At 37.7% G+C, this 12321-nt stretch overlaps 2 protein-coding genes across 2 annotated transcripts in view; both read left to right on the top strand.

The window, feature by feature from the left end:
* Nucleotides 1-12321, top strand: part of LOC117393747 (FERM domain-containing protein 5-like) — a 33058-nt gene that overhangs the window by 6605 nt on the left and 14132 nt on the right. The gene's annotated exons all lie outside the window — the stretch shown is intronic.
* LOC117392878 (isocitrate dehydrogenase [NADP], mitochondrial) overlaps nt 8272-12321 on the top strand; it is a 65612-nt gene continuing 61562 nt past the window's right edge. Inside the window, exon 1 of the mRNA XM_055229076.1 lies at nt 8272-8275. The gene's annotated coding sequence lies outside the window, so the exon portion shown is untranslated. The remainder of the gene's footprint in view (nt 8276-12321) is intronic.

The raw sequence follows: 12321 nt of genomic DNA, 5'->3' as shown, positions 1-12321 counted from the left end.
GAGTCTAGTTTTGATTGATCATGATTTAAATGTTTTAAACATATATGGCGTACAATATAAAGGTTCATAAGCACACTTTTAATCAGTGCTATGTAACACATACATGTTTCCTCCAAAGTCTGAATTCCTCTCCAAACCACATACCATTTTACTGCCACAGAATTGGCTGAAACAAGATGATGAACACAATTATTCGCACAACCACCTAATATTTTGAGCAATGCTGCAGTTTTATTGTGTTGGTCAATGACATCTTTTAAGGACAGTTATTCTTTTAGCATTTTTTTTTTTTGCATGTAGCGTTTTTTTCCTTATATGGCTGTTACTTGGAAATAACCGCCTCTTTGTGCAGTGGTGATTCGTCAAATGTTTTTATGCCAAATGACCTTCATGATACAGAACAGCGACTAACTGGTGTGGGAGGGAGGCATGTTAATAGATTATTTGCCACAGGCGTTCTTTCCTTAGAATGAATTAACAAGCCTTAATTGGAAGGTAACTTTACTCTTGTAAGTCGATGAGGTGTAGAAATAGACATGTTGATTTCAGTCTTTACATTGAATTTGTAACTTTTTCTCCATTAATTTCAGCATCTCTTAAACATTTTAATCTTAAAGTTGATCATATTCCTGTGGGTAAAATGCCTCTAAATGTCACTTGTAGAGCATCTTTTTATTTACACTTTATCTGTGTTTGCTGATGAGACTCTCTTTGTTCCAAATCACACTGTGCTACCTAATTTTCAATTTTTGTATTCGGCAGTTTCTCGCAAAGCCCCATCTGAATATTAAACAATCTCATCAAAATAATAAATAGATTCTGTGCCTGCGTTATTGACTCCGGAAAGCAGTGCATTTTCTACGTCTCTGTGAAGCTTGTAGTGGCATTTTTAAAATCTAGACTATTTATCTTTTATACTCTAGACATTTAATAAGTACCAGGAATGATTAATGACTTCCCACACAGAAAGCTAATAGTAATATCTTAAGAACTGTCTTCTGTGTGGTGCATTGGAGGCTCTGTGTTGTCATAGCCCAGTGACTTTCTACCGCCCTTGGATTTTTGGGAGATAGCTGGGGAGCTCACCATGGCAACAGGATTATTACATCACTGCTCCCCAGTCGCTGTCGTCAAGTCGGTGTTTGGCCGAGCACTGCCGCAGCTCTAGACACTCAAAATACCTGGACGAATGCCATTACTGAGTCCAACTATGTGCCATTGTATCTGAAACTTTTAATAGGACATTTATGGAGCCATACGGTTTTATTTGGCTGTTCTCTTGTGGCCAACGCCTTGGGGAAGGTTAATGGGGCTAGCATGCTGTTAACCCAGTTTGTTCCAGGTTGGGTCCCTGTAGAAACATACCACAAATGACTACATAAAAGCAGCCTAGAGTCATGTGTGAAAAGGACGTTTAGATTTATAATTAGCATGAGCTCAATTGGTTTAAATCTCATTTCATGCACAATTAACTTTGAAGGACTTGAGTACAACATTTACGTCGTACGTAGAAGAAGACAAATACGAAAAATAAATTTGTATTGTATCTGTAGTAGGTCTGCATGATTTTGGGGGAAAAAATGATCAGATTTGCCATAAAAATAGGATTCTGATTGTAAACAACTCCAGGAAGACTGAAATATGAACTGATAATAATAAGAGAGAACACCATGCATTTTAGAACATGTTTGTAGAGTTCTTAAGTTTTTGTATGTAGAGACAGTTTTTTCATGTAGAGACAGGATATTATGGTGTATCAACTCAAATTACAATTTCACTTTGATTGTGATACATAGTGGAGCGCTAATCTGTGGTAATTGTTAAGTAAAATACGTAGATTTCAACATTCAAGAAACTATGAGTACACTTTTTGAGTACTATTTATTGTTGTTTCATCCCTTTAACCAGTTCAGTTTAGAAATATGTTTAATATCATTGTCTTTTTCATCCAATCGTACAACATTCTCAGCGGGCGTGGACCAGAGCACATAACATATTATAACATACAGGAACAAAACAGCTCCTCAAATCTCCCTTTTTGTGGTGAAAATGGTTTATACAAAGAGTTGCAATTTTTTTGTCACCTGATTTGGGCTACAAGAGATGCTAGAAGTAAATTTATTCATTATAAAATTATTCATTGGTTTATTTGATCAAAGATATTCATTATGGGCTGATTACAGAATAGCTGCTGGATATCTTGTTTTCTGTTAATGTCATGTGGTGTCTTCATTTTGGACTGATGTTATAAAAAAAATAAAAATGAAAAAGTGGATTGCCCTACCTATCCCAACGTCACCACAGATGTGCCTTCTGAGAAATAAATCTCTCATGCCCCTTGGATTCGCAATAGAAATATACGGGTTTGCAGTGGCTGGCTTTATTGTCACTTAAACTCATCATGGAGACTGCCGCATTTGAGAGGTTAATTTCTAAAGTGCACCAAGGACAAAACAAACTTTTGTCATTTATGAGGAGTAACAGTTGCTGAATTTTCTGTATTTTAATAGGACCTTGCCATTGCAAATAAATGTGGTTGCTTGTCATAATTTTAGTTTTATTTTGTTCATAAAAATCAAAAACAATAAAACACTTAAATGACAAAAAATATCTTCCTCATCGTCATTATGACCAATCCAAGAATTGAACAAATGTTGTAATGGAATATGGAATGTATTGTAATATTTTGAGATGAATGTGTAGGCCGGACTACAAATCCCATAAGGCCTTGTATTCGTTGGGAAGGGTCGCCATGCCCTTGCCTCCTGACTGACCTCACCTCAGTGCAGCTTGTGCAGTGCCTCAGGGTTTCAGGGTCCCATCCACAGAAAGCAACATAGAAGAGGCAGAAGGGACACAGCAGGAGATGATAGAGAGAGACAGGTTAGAAGAAAAATAATGCACCAGATGACCCCCACCTGCCCACTGAGCTGTCCAGTTCACACTGTGCTGAGAAAGGGCAAGATAGCAATGGCATTGTAAGAGAACCACACAGTATTAAAAGTGACAATGTAATATTTTTATGCTTTTCTACAGTATGTCTCCAATAAGACTGAGAAATTATTATTATTTGAAATACATGTTTAATATTAAGATTCAGTTCACAGTGCACCGTCTTGAAGCACTGACATTTGATATTTAACTATGAACTGCATAATATAAAATGTTTGTAGGGGTCTAAACTATAAGGCTAACAGAGGACATTACCAAAAGAATTGGCTTTATGATTTGCTGAGTGCCACCATGTAAACCATTTCTGTTTTTTGTGGACTCTCAACTGCCCACAAGAATAAATGTGAGTGTGAATAGATGTCTGCCACTGTTAGTTTCCTCAATCAACCTCACACTCAGCAGCAGAGACAGGCTTCAGCCCCCACGAGCTGTAACGGAAAGACACTGTCAGATGAATCATTAAAATATCAGAATAAAGCTGTTCCAAGTTGCTTTTTACCTGTGTTAAAGGAAACATATTATGCAAAATCACATTTTAAGAGCTTTTAACCACATTTTGCCTTCTCATTTACCCACTCAAAGTTGTATTTCAAGTGATTCATGGATGTTAATCTTCATTCTTCTGCTTTTGAGACACCATTGCTCCAAGAAATTCCTGTTTTCACTGGCAGCCCATACATGCCCACTGCTCTGTTCTTACTTTTTTCTCATATATAGTTTCTTAAACGATGTTACAGATAGGATTCAGCAGTGTCACACATTCGGCACAAATGAAATATTGAAAAATCTACTGCTTGCTAGTTGCTACTGTGAACTGTAGCCAGCAATCTGTAGGGATGGTGGTATAGTGAACTTTACTGGAAATCTATGAAAGCATAGTATGTTTTCCTATACAATATGACAATATGATAAACACAGAAGAATAACAGAACCTAAACATTACACATTTTGCCTTGAAGTCTGTTTTGCAAAAGCCTCTGTCAGCACATTGAACTCATTCATTAGTCTGAGTTCATCTACAGCCCTTTTGTACCTGGACTCATCTCTGTAGGGAAAAAGTGCTTACAGCTAGATTCAAGCCCTGCTTTGTTCCTCATTAGCAAATGTTTATTTATAGATCGGGAAAGACATTTTACTTTTCACACTCTGCTAACTGAGCCACTACTGCTGATTTGGCTCTTTACATGATGCTGTTGCCTTTTATAAGATGAACTACATACAAAGGTTCATTGATACTATTTGCTCTATATTTGGTTTCATTGTTAATTCATCATCAATTTTGTGTTTTCTTGGTTGGTGTTTTGTGTGTGTATGTGTGTTTGCAGTCTTATGAAGGCTACTTACTGTTTATTTGATAGGACCAGATACAACAAACATGAGGTAATCAAATGTTCACAGTATTTATAGTCTTGGCTAATTCAAACAACATAGGTAGACTGATCAGCCCCATAGTGCAGCTTCCTTCCCTCCACCAACGGACTCACTAAAGACATTTAGGATGCATCAAAGTCAATTACACCCAAAGGATCAATAGCTCCACCAGTGTGTACAAAGTCTAATAACTATGGCTACTAGTCATGGAAACCTAATTTGCTCTCAATTATTCTGTGTTTTGTTGAATAAGCTCAACAACATTGTCTGCTGGGCAGTTTATTCTGAGGCATTTGTTGTCTTGACATTTGTTCAATACTGAGGCAGCGGAGTGATGATGGATGTTTAGCCTTCAGTGACTATTACTGACACAACCCTTCAGGCTCTGTATGTTTGTATGAGGAAGTCATTGCTGAATACATAAACTGTTCAGATTCTTTGAAATAAGGCCATGGATTTTAAATGCTATTAATCTGTCAGTCACCCAACATAATGTGGAGCATAGAGATGCTCATTACGCCAGAGGCTGGGCTGGTTGTGCTGCATACAGCTAATCAGGCTGCTGCCATTTAAGGCACCTCCCTCCTCTGTGGCACAGGGAGAGGGACACTTATTCTGAGGCACTGGAGACATTTAATTGAAAGGGATGAAGTACAGAAACATAGAAACTAAGTGTTTCTTCAGCGAGGCCCGAGGAAGTACTGGGGTGTGGCAGGATTTCAACATTTAAAGGTTTATTTATAGAAATAGGAGCATGAAATAAACTGGAGTACATTGCACAAGCTGTGTAAACATTGCCATAACATACCGACTGCTTTTTTTAGTAACAAAAAATGAAAGGCCTCTGAAGCTTCACCTCTGGTCTGGTTGAATGTGGCAGTTTTCCTTTTGTATTAGTGAGTTTTACTGTTACATTTATTTCAACTGTTTAAAGTCTTGGTTTAGTTTCAGTTCTGCATAGCAGTCCCTTTTTAAGTTACTATTTAAGACAAATATTCTCTTGTCTGAGGTGGAAATAAGTATAAAAGTTTGAGAATATTCTCCATGCGTAGTTCTGACAAACACCATTGTCAGTCCTGCAGACATTTACATTAGAAGTTTGTCCACTTATGTTGAACAGAGAGTAATTTAACTCAATATGTTGAGAGAAATTTGAAAGATAATTTCTATCGTGCTCAGGAAAGAAAACTCCTGAAGCCCCTCTTCTCAGACCACTTTGATTCTCCAGAACGTGTGGGTTTGGGAGTTTAGTGCTTATTGTTTTCCTTGTCTCTGAGCTGGTGTCAAGCTTTATCATGTCACATCCTCTGAATCAAATATCTCTGCAAAGTGCCAAGTGAAGGGCTAGTCTCCCAACACATGAGTCAGAACACATCTCATCATTTCACTTACACTTCAGAGAAACACAGAAAAAGCATTAGAGGAAATCACACAAAAATGAAAGCTTAAACAGGATTACATTTCAGTATCAGTATTTTCTTATGCTCACAGAGCAGAATCTGTGACTTTTATGCATTGTTTTTTTGTGCGCCCAGTTATTTTCGTAAGTATCACGAAGCAGTCGTCTCTGTCCAAGGTCCTGAAATTCATATCCTAAGATACTGCAATATACAAAATAAAACTTTACATTTTATTTAATATTTTTGAGTGCATTTGCCATGACATTCTGCCTTTTAATTATTATAATGCAAAGCCTATATTATATCCCTTACAATCCAATCAATTTCATTCAGTCCCTTGGCACAGAGGCAGCCTTCTCGAGTGGGCCAAACGCGAGCAGCTAGTGACAGGAACAATGGTTCAGCTCTGAAAATGCCGACACACACAGAGAGGCAGACAATTAGCTGGAGAGATTTGCAGAGGCCTATGAGGACAACTACACCTTGTTCTTATTCCTGTCACACTGCCTTCGCTCCTCAAAACTCTGCTTCCACACAGACCAGACTGCTTGGCACGAAAAGGGTTTGTTAGAGAAAATAGGTTAAACAGGGGAAGGTGTGTAGCTAAACATGTGATGATTTTCAAATGTTTTGTTTAAACTAGAGACTAAAGGATTTTGCAGTTTTTGTATTCCTTCACCCCTGTAGACCCCAAAGCACATGTGACTTACATACTGGAGTGTAGGTTTTGATTGGAAATTTTATGTCTGTGTTTTCTATGTGAGCTTTCTGTTCTGGTTAGGACTTCTTAAATACATACTGAGTTTTCGTCATTCATTTGCAATAACACTGCCCAGTATCTTTCAATAGTGCTCTCTCAGCATCCACCAGGCATAAAAACTTATTTATGTCTGGTTATCAATGGTTATCAATGGTTATCAAAATGTCTTTTTTTTTCCTGTACCAGATTTTGGCACATTTTTTCTGTACCTGTATGAGTACATCAGGTGTTTTTGGTACCACACTGATAGTTTTAAACGGTACCCAGCCCAAAGTTTGGCTCTGTCAACATCTACCCCTTTCACCACCCAGAGTGATGCTGCTTTGTATTGTCTTTATGCAACGTCAAGGCTATGTGTGGGAGGGTAATAAGCACTTATATCCAGAGGTTACATAGATGAGATAAGTATGGCAGCAGCCTGCAGCAGTACTGTAATGTACTTGGTGTGCTGTAGAGATCAGGGTCACGACTCGCTACTTTTAAACCAGTATCGATGCATTTCAAACAATAGCTTTTTGAGGAAATAAAAATAACACACTAACAACACTGCACTGAACACTACATTATATCCTGTTGTTATTAAATTTGTTACTAAACTTTAAGTCTAAATCAAATCATGCAATATTAAATGTGCAGATACTGTATGTTGTATATCGTGGGCTTCTGCATCATTTTTTGTCACTACAATTTTGCTGCCTGTTTAGAAAAAGAAAACTTGTTATGCAATACCCTTGACATATTCACCATTTTGATGATTAAAATGGGTGTATTTCATATTTATCTTGTGCAGGAAGGACTTTAACAAAGAAAAAACATGTGATATATTGTAGAATTATCTTCATGCCATATATCGTTGATCGCTTATATCGCAAACTTGTAATATTCTTGCATTGTGAGCTACATATCATGTTAAATCATGAGGGACCATGTGATTCTCAGCCCTACAGTTAAGTGCGTCCTTGTGCCATCCCAATCAGTGTATCCCGGTGGAGGGTAGTGATGGTGCCAGCACAGCAGACACAGCACCTCCTCCATAATGGCACTGATCACTGACACATTTGACCCCCTGCTGAGTATTGCCTCTTTGCACTTTCTACAGGACGCACTGCCATCTACTACAGACAGTTCAGTTACAACTCTGTCCTTCATATGTATTGTTCCATCTAAATATATACAAATGGTGTCGAGCCAGAAGTTTACTTTTAACGTTACTCTTTCACCGTGAACCAAATGGTACTCAGTTGTGTGATCTGTATATTAGTTGTGCTCTCTTAGTCAGACTATTAAATGGAGAGCTATAGCATAGTAATTGGCAGCTTACGTCCCCCTGGGCATTTACTGCAGTAACTGTACTTTCACATTCATTCATCTAAAACTAATTGTTAAGTTTGATGTAGGTGCACTTGCATTGGGTTGGATTTATTTTATTTGTTTTAGTTTTCAACTTCTGGTCTGTGTTGTTTAGAATGGATTTGTTTCCATATGATTTAAATTAAACTATAATATACATGCATCATTATTGTGCCTATTAGACTCTTTAATCTGAGTATTCTTCGGATGTAAATGTATGTAGAGTCATCCAGTGAGCTTATCTTCTCGTTAGTGAAGACCCTAACACAGAATCCACTGTACCAGTTTCTCTTTTAAGCAGAGACATATGGCATAGAGTCTATTTTAATGCCCTATATTTACATTAGAATATGTGCCTCTAATATAAATACAATGCAGGGGTCTATGGGCTTTGCCAGTGAACTTTTTTTTAACCTTCATTAGCAACAATATTCAACAGATTCAGTGACTGTTGCTCTCAGCCTCTGTATGTGACATTTCTACAACAAAGATACAGGAGTCGAGCTTGAGCTTCAACTAGAAAGGATCTGCACAAGTGGGTGCTGTTTCTCTGAGTCCCACTAGGCCACTTCAAGCAGTCTAAGATGGCAGTTTGCTGACAGTGAACATCTTAAGGCTCGCTGTCGGCTCTTTTTGCCGATTTTCATGAGGATGAGAATGGAAAGAACCACAGAGGTGAAGTCAAGCAGCATTGACGAAAGCATGTTGTTAGTTAATTATATATTAAATGTCTGAACAAGTTCTTAGGAAAGAACACATCTTTGAACTCATCTGCCACAAGTTTAACTGTCAGGGTGAATCATTACTTTATATATTATGTTGTTCAGCTTCATAAATATCTCCTCATTATTATGCAACGCTACAACATTATTTATATTCTCCAATCTACAGAATGTACTGTAAAGTAATGCTAGTTGCTCAAATAAAAAATAAATAAAGGTAAACTAATGAAACTAAACTAATAATCTTGCTCAGACAGTTGAAATATGAAAAAGACAAAAGCTGTCCTAGACCTGGCAACCTTTCCTTTACCAAAATTGTTCCATGTTCCAGAATAAACATCAACAGAACCATGCCACTATTATTCTTTCCTGGATGGTCATGGAGCTTGAGCAATTTTAGTAAGAGCTGTGCAGCAATAATGAATCATCACTACAGCATAGCCACTAAAGGAAGCTAAAGGCTACACTGCTAACAGAGATTTTTATGGTTGGTATAATGTAGGTCTGAACAATTTGGGAAATTATATGGAATTACAATTTGTCTGTCAAGTATTGCGAGTGAAATTAGATTTGTGATTTATGCTTTAATACTAGGATTCTGTTCAAAGTTCACATTTTAAGCACATCCAGAATTTACCTAATACTTAATAGGCCTATAAACAGACAAATAATGACATTTGTATATTTGTACAGATCAAAATCAGAGGGTTAGCCATTTTTTATGAAGAATAAAACAAAATATGTTTGTCGATTTGATTGTGATTAATCCTGTAGCCCTGGTCTAATGCAAGAGCACAGCTTTGGGCTGACCCATGGATTTATTCAGTGTTGATCTTACTCAGCATTGTGATGCAGCCTTTGGCTTGATGTTTTTTGATGAGGAGTGTCACTAGTTTTGCTGTAGCAGCTTCCATTATGGCTCTCATTATGCAGGGCTCTGCAGTGGGATGATGCATTGTTGGCCTGGCCACAAAGGCAGAGTGCATAGGAGAGATGATACATTGTAAAGGTTTTCTAGTGCTAATGTACCTACACTGACTACTATCAAAACTACTTTATCATGGGGGATATTAGAACATAATATGCTAGTGTATAGTGTTTAATACTACAGCATAAAAGGTGCCTTCTCGGAAAATAGTACATGGAATACTTCGCAGAATACAGTAGACAAGGTCAACCATACCAGTTATTGTGTTGACATAATTGCTTTTGATCAGAAAAATGAAGAACAGCGAAAGAAAAGCCATGAAATTAGGTGTAAAACATGCAAAATCAATATGCAAATTACTGCATGCATAGGGGCCAAGAAATTAACATGATGACCCAGGAAGGAAAAAGCTTCAAGAAAAGATGAGATTCTCAATGGCAATACATTACTCTGCAATTCAAAGCATGCATATGTTACACTTAATAAGATTATGGTAAGCCCTGAAGCCTGAACCACACAGGAAAAATCAGCCTTTCCATTGTGTGCAGTAGCTTTTATCAGAACTTTGAAATGAGCCCTGATGGAGTGTAAATATGAAGCCACTCCAAATCATACACCACTGTGTTACGTCACACAAACAACTGTGACCTTTTTACAGAGCTGTTGCCATTTCCCTCATCTAGCTTAAATTGACACCATCTTTTATTGATGTGGTGTTTCCCATGCTGATATAAAACCCCATTTAATAATTAATGTGATTCTTAAAGTGACAGCAGGCTGAAAGTGTGGCTACACTGGCCTGTGCTCATTTGGCCTTAGACTGGGTTATTTTCATCCCCCCCTTTATCATTTTTATTACAGCTATGATGAAAAGCTCCACGCGCCTCTTCCACTATAAGCACTCAGGGCGCTCTGCTGCCGGCTGAATACATTTCTTTCCCATTGACAGCTTGCAGTAATCTCTTTTACCCCTGTGTGAGTGTGCTCAACATTGCTGTGTATGTTCCCAGTTCTTATTACAGACACAACATTATATATTTAACACATTACACCATGGCGCATGTCACTTGCAGCAGGTGCACAAAACAGGCCTGCTATACTGCAAGTGTAAACAAACATTGGATATGACAGAGTTGCATGATTGCATCTGTCTTAATAAAAACTTCCTTATAGTATAGTGTGTGGATCAAAACTTGTCTGTACTATATAACCTTTTTCACGCCCTAGTTGTGGAATTACCAAAGTGAAATCAAATACCAGTGACTTATGTAAGAGAAGACGACACAACGTTAGGGCAGGGCACATGTAAGAATTGACGATTTGAAATGACGCAAAAGTAGTGCGCGCAACATTTCTCAATGTATGTTTTTTAGTGATATTTGGGTTTCAGGTAATTTGTTTTTGAACCAGAAAGTTTTTCTTATGTAAGTCAGAAATATAACTCCACAAACCAAGTCTTTGTTCAGTGAACAAACCTAATTAGTTATGCAAATCACTGCACAATATAGTAATAACTGATTTGCTGTTGCACCCAATGTTTAAGATTAAAAACAGTTTACAGTTTAAACATACAGCCAATAAAATAATATTTTTAAAAATCCTCTTCTCTTTGATGTGGTAAGAAGTCACTACTAAGACTGCTTAAGTCTATCTACTGTATACAGCATTAGTGATTAAGCTTAACTGGCTGGAATACATTCACTGCATTGTGGAAGAACTGCATTGCAGCTTCACTGTAAAAAGAAACATCCAAATAGAAGGATGTAGAGAACTGCATGTAGCACAACTTGAGACAGGAATCCCACACTCCATCACTAATACTATAGCAGGTGTGCAGTTCATCTCCTCTGAAACAATAAAGCAGTTAACTGGCTGCAGTGCTGTTCCCTCGGTGAACTGCTGGGTTAAGTCTCATAAGGTTGTTGAAGAACACTTAAGTTTGGATCGATATGCCTCTGCCTTAGAGCCAAGCTGCATCCCAGTGGAGCCCAGGTCAGCTCACTCAATTCAAGCCAGGCCTCATAAGTATGCAACGCAACACCACATACACACTACAAATGATGGGTCAGCAGCGTTCAGACTCTGGGCAGACAATGAGCCAAGTTAGAGTCCACTTCAATCTCATCACTGCAGATTACATGTATACTCAAGACAACCGCTGATCCTTATTGACATTGCAACATACTAATACAAAACAAAAAACATGAACACCTCACACATTTTATGCCTTGCAGCCTTGTGAAGCTTTTGTATTTTTTTAATGAATGGTTTTTTTAATGAATGGTTTCTCAATAAATGGTTTCTCAATAAATTTGTTTAATACAGTTATTTTTCTCCCGCTACTGCAGTTAAAGAAACTTTACTGATTCATTTTCATTGAAATCGTTGTTTCAGATCAAGGGTCCGTGGGGCTTGTTTCAGAGATCCAGACACGGCTAGTTGTTTGGTCCGTTTAGTCACTTGTCACTTGTTCTCCTTATGAATGAACTTGAATAGTGAGAGGAAGCAAAGAAGGAAGTAAACAAACATCTAAATATCTGGGGCTGTCGCAGAGAGCTATAGACTAGTAGTCAGTACAGTGAAGCATTCAGGTTAACATTTGGTCTGTCACTTTACAAGAATGTTTGTTATAGATAATGTGATCATAGAAGAGTTTTAAGATTGCAGTGAAAAAGGAGTACTTACAATAATCCGGGCCAATTCACCAAGAGGCCTAAGGGCAAACCAAAATTGGTCCAACCCCTTATATATTCAGTTCAGTTGACTTTACTTGGACTTATAGGTTGATCTGTTTCTTAGTTTGGTGTGACAGATTTGCAGACAGACTGACATTTACCT

The sequence above is a fragment of the Periophthalmus magnuspinnatus genome, chromosome 3 (assembly GCF_009829125.3).
Source record: "Periophthalmus magnuspinnatus isolate fPerMag1 chromosome 3, fPerMag1.2.pri, whole genome shotgun sequence".
Classification (NCBI taxonomy): domain Eukaryota; kingdom Metazoa; phylum Chordata; class Actinopteri; order Gobiiformes; family Gobiidae; genus Periophthalmus; species Periophthalmus magnuspinnatus.
The sequence above is the reverse complement of the archived record's forward strand: the minus strand, read 5'-3'. Positions and strand labels throughout refer to the sequence as shown.